Source organism: Nanorana parkeri, unplaced genomic scaffold (genome assembly GCF_000935625.1).
Source record: "Nanorana parkeri isolate BGI_ZX_2015 unplaced genomic scaffold, ASM93562v1 scaffold2, whole genome shotgun sequence".
Classification (NCBI taxonomy): domain Eukaryota; kingdom Metazoa; phylum Chordata; class Amphibia; order Anura; family Dicroglossidae; genus Nanorana; species Nanorana parkeri.
In genome coordinates, this window is record NW_017306270.1 from 192,336 (window position 1) to 199,833 (window position 7,498).

At 44.5% G+C, this 7,498-nt stretch overlaps 1 protein-coding gene across 1 annotated transcript in view; it reads left to right on the top strand.

Annotated features, from left to right (window-relative positions):
* Positions 1 to 7,498, top strand: part of HOGA1 (4-hydroxy-2-oxoglutarate aldolase 1) — a 28,949-nt gene that overhangs the window by 11,494 nt on the left and 9,957 nt on the right. The window lies entirely within an intron of this gene.

Below are 7,498 nucleotides of genomic sequence, written 5' to 3' on the forward strand. Positions count from 1 at the left end.
CCATATCTTCAGTCAAAAATCACTTCTACTGTCGTGGTAAACAACCTGCTTCCCTATTTATAATGGTCTGGCCCTCTAGCAACTTCAGCGCGAAATTATAGCTAATTTGCCTACAAACGTCAGGTGGTCATAATAATCTGGCCACTCGGTGTATATCTCCAGGTGAAGTAACAAATGCCTCCGACCTCTGACAATGCTCATTATTATGCTCTAGGGAGGTCAAATGGCTTAGTTCAGGACCCTTGAATATTATTAGAATGTTTTTTGCCCTGTAGGTAGCCCAGAGGCATGGCAGTTGTCTGGTGTGGCCTTTTTTGGAGGGGGATTTCATGCTGATAGTGACAAATGTTAGTCATTCACTGTTCTTTTTTTTATCACCTAAAATCAAAACTTTTTTCTTCAAATCTATGTGAATTTTTAGGGGAAAAAAAGCCAATATATGTCCAGCATTCATTTCTACTCTTTTTGATCTTGAACAGCTTAAACATTCTCCAAGAAATCACTCAACTCCAGCGAACAATTTGCTTTCTTGTGGGAATGTGACTGTGTACATCAGCTGCTTTATTACCTGTACGTCACACCAGATGGGGATTTTCACACAAAGGATTGTCTTTTTTTTAATGTCTTTTCTTTCTATTAGACAGTGACTTAGCTAGACTGTTTCCGCATCTCAGGTCAGAGGTTTTGATGCATATGTTTGCAAATAAATGCTTTTCTGTACTTGAAACTTCACTGCGCTGTCAAGGAACCTCTCAAATATGTGGTCCTAAAACTATCTAAGTTCCCAATTATGGGGTAAATGTATGCATGCATAAATGGTAAGCAGGCTTACTGGGAGGCAGCCCCTTCTTCCATAAAGGTACAGCAACACACCGGAAACCAGGATGCAGATAGTTTTGGGTTAGGGAGACATAGTTTTGGGTTAGGGAGAACACTTTGCAGGCATGCCTTGATGTATTTGCAAATATATGCAACAAAACCCCTTTTTCTACCTGACATGTTCAAGTGTATCTATGATCAAAAAATAAACATGTATTTCTATATTGAATATCTGAATATCTATACACCCCAAATAACCATATTGATCCAGAAGTTTGTAAATGTGCTTAGTGAGATGCCCATAGGATGTACTTCCTCAATTCAGTGACACAATTTCAACTCTGCCCTGTGCAGGCCCGAATTTACTCTCTCTGCTGCCCCAATGCCAGGTTCCTCAATGCCCCCCCGCTGTATGGAGGCTGCATAAAAGTGATCTCAGCAACCTCGCCAAGATCACTTGTACTGAATAAGCAGCAGCTTCCCCTCTGTACATTTAGCCCTGCTTGCCCAAAGAAAATCTAAATGTAGAAAACAACTACCCACCCGGCGCCCGGAACTGCATGTCCTGGGCTTTGAAAGATAGGAATTCCACACCCCTGCTGCCCCTCTACTCCCTGCCGTCCTGAGGCCGGTCCACGGTTGGCCTTGTGCGAAAATCCGGCCCTGGCCCTGGGAATATGCCTTGCCTGTCGTGTGAACTACAACTCAACGTCTGAACTTCCCACATGTAGCCTTTTCATTGCTTGCGGAAAGCAATGCATGATGGGATATATAGTCTTGAGAAATGGAGGTTGCATCACATTAAGCAGCAGGGAAGAGATGCAAAGTACACTGGGAATCCAGGAAGTTATAGATGGGCAGACGGAAGGCAGCACTTATAGCGGGCAATAGCATATGTCCTCCTGTGACCCTAAAGAGAACTATGTCAAAAAAAGGTTGGGCCATGGTTCTCTTAAGTGACAGCTCTGAGTCTGCTGAGATAACAACCAAGATGGCGGCACCCAGCATCACCCATAGGGCTTCAGGATGTCTGCAAAAGGGAGACTTATACAGGTACAAAGCATGAATTACATACGTTAACGGCTCATCTAATGGTATGGAAAGATTGTTGTTGAAAGAATGCTACAAAATAAATAATAATTCCGCTTTAGAAAATTGGCTGGTCTGCATATAAGCAGCCCTCGCATCCTCAGAACTGAGGCAGAACTGTTACCAGGACACAAAGTTTACAGATCTGCAAGTATAAAGTTTTTGTTGAAGGAGAACTATGGGGTTAGGGCTTTTCCCCATAGTTATCCTAAGGGTAACGGGAGGACACAAACTAGCGTCCTCCCGTCACCCAAAGCTCAGTATACCACGAGCTACAACTACAGCTCGCGGTATACTGAGACGCCGCAGCCAGGATGAATCCCGATGGATCCCTACTGTCGAGATCCACCCAGCTGCGTGATTGACAGCTGGCTCTGCCTATCCAGAGGCAGAGCCAGCTGTACCCGCCCCCTCCCCCGTCCGTTCCACCAGTCAGCGCAGGAGGATCGGACAGGGGAATCCCTGCAGGGAGCCGTGAGTAACAGGCACGGCTCTCTGCAGTGATAGATCAAGAAGTGAGCGAACGCCGGTATGTGTTTGCTCACTTCCCGATCTATTGAGCTGACCTGTGACAGTTTCATTGTCACAGGTCGGCTAGAACTATGAGGCTGAGTGATTTTCACTCGCCTCATAGTTCTCCTTTAAAGGAGAACTATGGGGTTAAGGCTTTTCCCCATAGTTCTCCTTAGGGTAACGGGAGGACACAAACTAGCGTCCTCCTGTCACCCTAGGCTCAGTATACTGAGACGCCGCAGTATACCGTGAGCTGCTGCTCGCGGTATACTGAGATGCTGAAGCGGATCCCGACAATTATGCCGGGATCCGCCCAGCTGCGTGACTGACAGATGGCTCTGCCTATCTAGAGGCAGAGCCAGCTGTACCCGCCCCCTCCCCCATCCGATCTGCCAGTCAGTGCTTGCGGAGCGGGGAGGGGGGAATTCAGCCCCTCCCCTGTCACGGCAGAGAGCCGTGACAGGATCGAGAGGTGAGCGAACGCTGGTATGTGTTCGCTCACTTCCGATCTACTAAGCCGACCTGTGACAGTCTCATTGTCACAGGTCGGCTAGAACTATGAGGTGAGTGAAAAGCACTCGCCTCATAGTTCTCCTTTAAGGCAAGAAATCTTATTTCTTTCCAAAATCCTTCCAAAAAACAATTTTGCTGTAAGAATCATAAGAAAGAATGAAGTTGCTGGTGAATTATGCATTTGATTCAAAATCACATTGCCCAGTCTTTGCATTTGATGATAAAAGGTGTTGTTCCGTGCCAGCGAGATACAAAGAAAGGAAAGTCGCATACTTTTCAAAAAACATAGAAGCAAAGACGTGAAGCGGCTATGAATCTCAGAGGGGATAAGGTAGATCTCAGCTGGAAAAGCTTTTAAAGCATCTCATTTGAAAATCCCCTAGCACCTAAACCATGTCATTCTGACACTGCTGAAAATAGCAGGACTCGGTGTTCTCTGAAAGGCTTCAGGGACATTGTGACTATTATGAAAATGGCATTGTATAACCGGGCCCTACATCTCTCCAACTCAAAGCCAACTGATCTGGATTCCAAGAGACACAATATCAGACTGGAGCGTGTTGACACGCTATGTGTGGAATGGAATCTGTGCAGTCATCCCATACGAAATCAGGGGTCACCTCTGCACTATCAGGAGTGCCATGAACAGCCGGCTAAGAGCTTGGCTGTGTGTGGAGGTCCCTGTAGCCTGGTAGTATTTTCTAGCACAAAGTCACCTGCACTCCAAAGAAATGCGTTTGACATAAGTCAAACTGCCATGCCAATGTTTCGTGGCCTCACAAGGTCCCCTTCCACTGAGTCACCCTGAGGAAGAGGACCCTGCGAGGCCCCGAAACGTTGGTATTGCAGTTTGACCTATGTGACCTGTTATATTTATAATAAATTGCCATAATGCATTTCTTGGAGCGCTGGTGATGTTCTTCTCTCAGGGCCCTGTCACACCATCAAGAGTGCGTTCCAGTGCGTTCAGCCTCTGGAACGCAACCCGGCCGGCTCACTTTGTTTTGGGGTGAGAGGAGGTGTGGCGGTGCATTGAACTCAATGGCACAGCAGCCACGCCCCCCGCCCGCGGTGCAATCGCCGGCACCTGAACGCGTGGCACATTAGTGCATGCGTTCCGGTCCACTGCGTTCTTCAAAAAATGATGCATGCACTATTTGTTGCCCCTGTGCAATAGCAATAAAGCCGAGTGTAATAAAAAATGAAAGTAGCATAAAAAAAAATAAAAAATGCAAAACATTTTTTTAAAAGTCCCCCGCACGCACATACAACGCAAACACGCATCGGATGCGCCTGCGTGCAAAAACAAAAATTGCGCCAAGCATTTTATATATATCGTCGCGAGCGTCTGAGTGAGAGCAATAATTCACACACTGGGTGCACTAAACTGATGAGCCATAAAAGCGTTTAAAGCGTCGCCTATGGGAAATTTTGGTTATTGTAGTTTTTTTCGTATTTTACAGACGCATGCAATTTTAAGGCTTGACATGTTTGGTATCTATTTACCCGGCGTGACCCCGCCTTTTATATTTTGCCAAAAGATTTGGGCATTATATTCTGTTTCCGTGCACTAAATTTCATTTTAGTGTACTGTATCCTAAAAATACTGGTTTGATAAACATTTGCGCAAATACCGTGTGACATAAAAAATTGTAACTACCATCTTTTTATTCTACAGGGCCTCTGCTTGCAGAAAATATATAATTATTTGGGTGTCTGAAACTGTTTTCTACCCCCAAATTCTGATTTTATCATGTGTATGCAAACGTAAGAAATTACTGCGGGCAGCAAGTGGTTAACTTTCAAAATATCACTTATGGCTGGACTGACCCTTTAAGTGTATCACATTCTGACAGCTTTTAATATCACTTGCGTTCTGATTTGTGGATCATAAGAGTAAATTTTTCTTTCTGCGGTTTAAACCTGATGACGTAGGTTTGGCCGCATTGTGCTCATGCTTGGTTTGTGTGGTGTGTTTTGCTGTGTGATTTACCCTCTGTATCAGCAATGACTTTACCACTAGGCTGCCCCTTCAGCTCAGCAATTATGTCCATTGAAGCATAGCTAATGGTTTGGCTCATCTTCCGGAGTATCATTGCTTCTCGGCTCTGTGATGATCAGAGAAGAGCTAATAATACCAGTCATAATGCAGAGCCCATTAACTGCGTAGTAAATGTTTAAAAGCGCTGTGTGGGTTTAGGCAATACACATGATGCGGTTTCACGTAAAGCCAATAATGCATTTATTGGGTTGTTCTAGAACATTGCCATTTCATGACTCGGAATCCTGATTCCGGTTCAGCGACTTCCACACCGGCTGTACACACGGCCTCATCTCTGTACTATTACTGACACACTATAGGTTTTGATAAAAGGACGAGTTGTAGGCCAGTTGTGCATTCGCACACGTTATGCTTTCGGAAACAACATCATTTAATAGGCTCATGTTTAGGAATTCATTTCGCTCTCAGAAAGTATCCTCTTTTTTTAAAATTCCTTTGCTTTAAGAAGGATGGGAGGGTTTAAGGTGGACCTGAACATTTGCTATGTTATAGGTCAGGGGTGCCCATTAGGTAGATGGTGATCTACCAGTAGCTCTCAAAGCTGATGCTGGTAGATCACGAAGGGTGTGAATGGCGGCCCCTTTATTCCATTTTTTTTTTATTTATTTAGCTGTGCACACATGATTACCTATTAGCCTGAGTCTGCTGAGCGAAGCTCCCAAAGAGGCAGCCAGGAGAGACCGAGGAGAGACCACCAGGAGAGTGAGGAGAGAGAGCGAGGGAGGTTTTTTTTTCGTTGGTAGATCTCATGTAGCTTGTCATTTGAAAAGTAGATCTTAGCACAAAAAATTGTGGGCACCCCTGTTATAGGGAATGCCTAGAAATTTTAATTGTACCTAAACTGTTCCTTCAAAAATCCTAAAAGAAACACGGTGCTGACCCTGAGAAGGAATCAGACCACAGTAGTTATAAAGGATCGGAGAAGCCACGGAATTCAATATAAACACTTTTATTTGACAATCTCAAATTATTGCACATGAATAAAAAGCAAGTGTCACCAAACCCCCCCACCCTTCGATCATATTAAAAACAATAATGTGGACAACGTTGTCTCGCTCACACACATAACTCACTCGTACCGGCAGGCTGAGAGTGTGCATAATTAGTTTCCAGTGGAGCTCAAAGGAAACAGAATGTATCCAGATTGTTGCTCTTCAATTTATAATTTAAGATTGTCAAATAAAGTGTTTATATTGAATTCTGTGGCTTCTCCGATCCGTTATAACTACTGTGGTCTGATTCCTTCTCAGGGTCAGCACCGTGTTTCTTTTAGTACATTATGCCTGCTTATGGGTCGTTGAGTACAGCCAGTTGAAAAACCTCATATGTGAGGAAAGGGGTTAATTGAAACTGTATCTGTGTCTCTGGATAAGTCCTGTCTGTTTGTGAGCTTCAAAAATCCCCCTTGATTCTTACATTTCTCCCGAAAAATAGCAATGCGATTTCTGTGCCTAGGCACACCGGAGTCTTGATCCTCATAGCTGTACATCTGCAGGTTGAGATTATCCATCTATCACCATGCCGTCTGCTAGTCACAAGATTTAAAATGATGTTTGGTGATGTTAATACTGTACTACAGTTCTCCTTGCTGGAGAGGAAGCTGTACCTGATGACATTCAGTGCAAGGACCTACCTGCTATTGCTTTTTTTATTATGTGGATCTGTGCATCCTCAATTTCTAATGCTGCTTCTTGGTCTTTATACCGCCGATCATTAGTCAACAGGGGGTAGATCTGACATGAGGAAGCCAACCTTTCCTACTCTACCATGATGTCCGCCTTCCCATAGACAGTATTCTGATGTGTCACCTGCACTCGTTACAGCGATATGACCTCGATTAACAGTCGTGGTGCTCGTAGTGATTGCACGGATGGCGCTGTTTTTTCCAGAATAGGAGAAGACTAAGATCACCAGCACTCAGTCTAAAGCATCAAATCCATTTGCTTTTTTATTGAATAAATGTGTCACAAGCCTCATTAAGCCAATGTTTTTGGGGCCACGCAGGGTCCCTTCTTCAGGGCGACATAGTGACCACTTTTACGCAGAGACACAGTGCAGAACAAGGCCTAATAGGTTAATAATGCAAAAAAGATCTGCTGCAGGGAGACTACAGGTGATACTGGTGACTAGTCCTGTACCCTCTCCAGCAGGTACTGGGACCACCTTCAGATAGTCACATAGACCCGAACACGGTATTCTTCATAATACCCAAACCCTGCTCCTGGTTTGTAATATCCAAGTGGTGTTGGACATCAAGTACCTCTTATAGTCCCAGGTGACTGGCACTAAAACATGCAGAATGCTTCTCCCATCTATCCATACACCGTTCATACTAGGGTAGTAGTTGAACTTTTTCTTATAGTAGAACTTCAGCCAAAACCTTTTTCTTCTCTTTGGATAGAATAGGGAAGCGTTATAATTCCTCTCTTCACCTGCACCTGTTTGGTGGAAGAACCACCCCTTCGTTTTCAAGTAGTGGGGCTCTCAGGTACGGGAAATTAG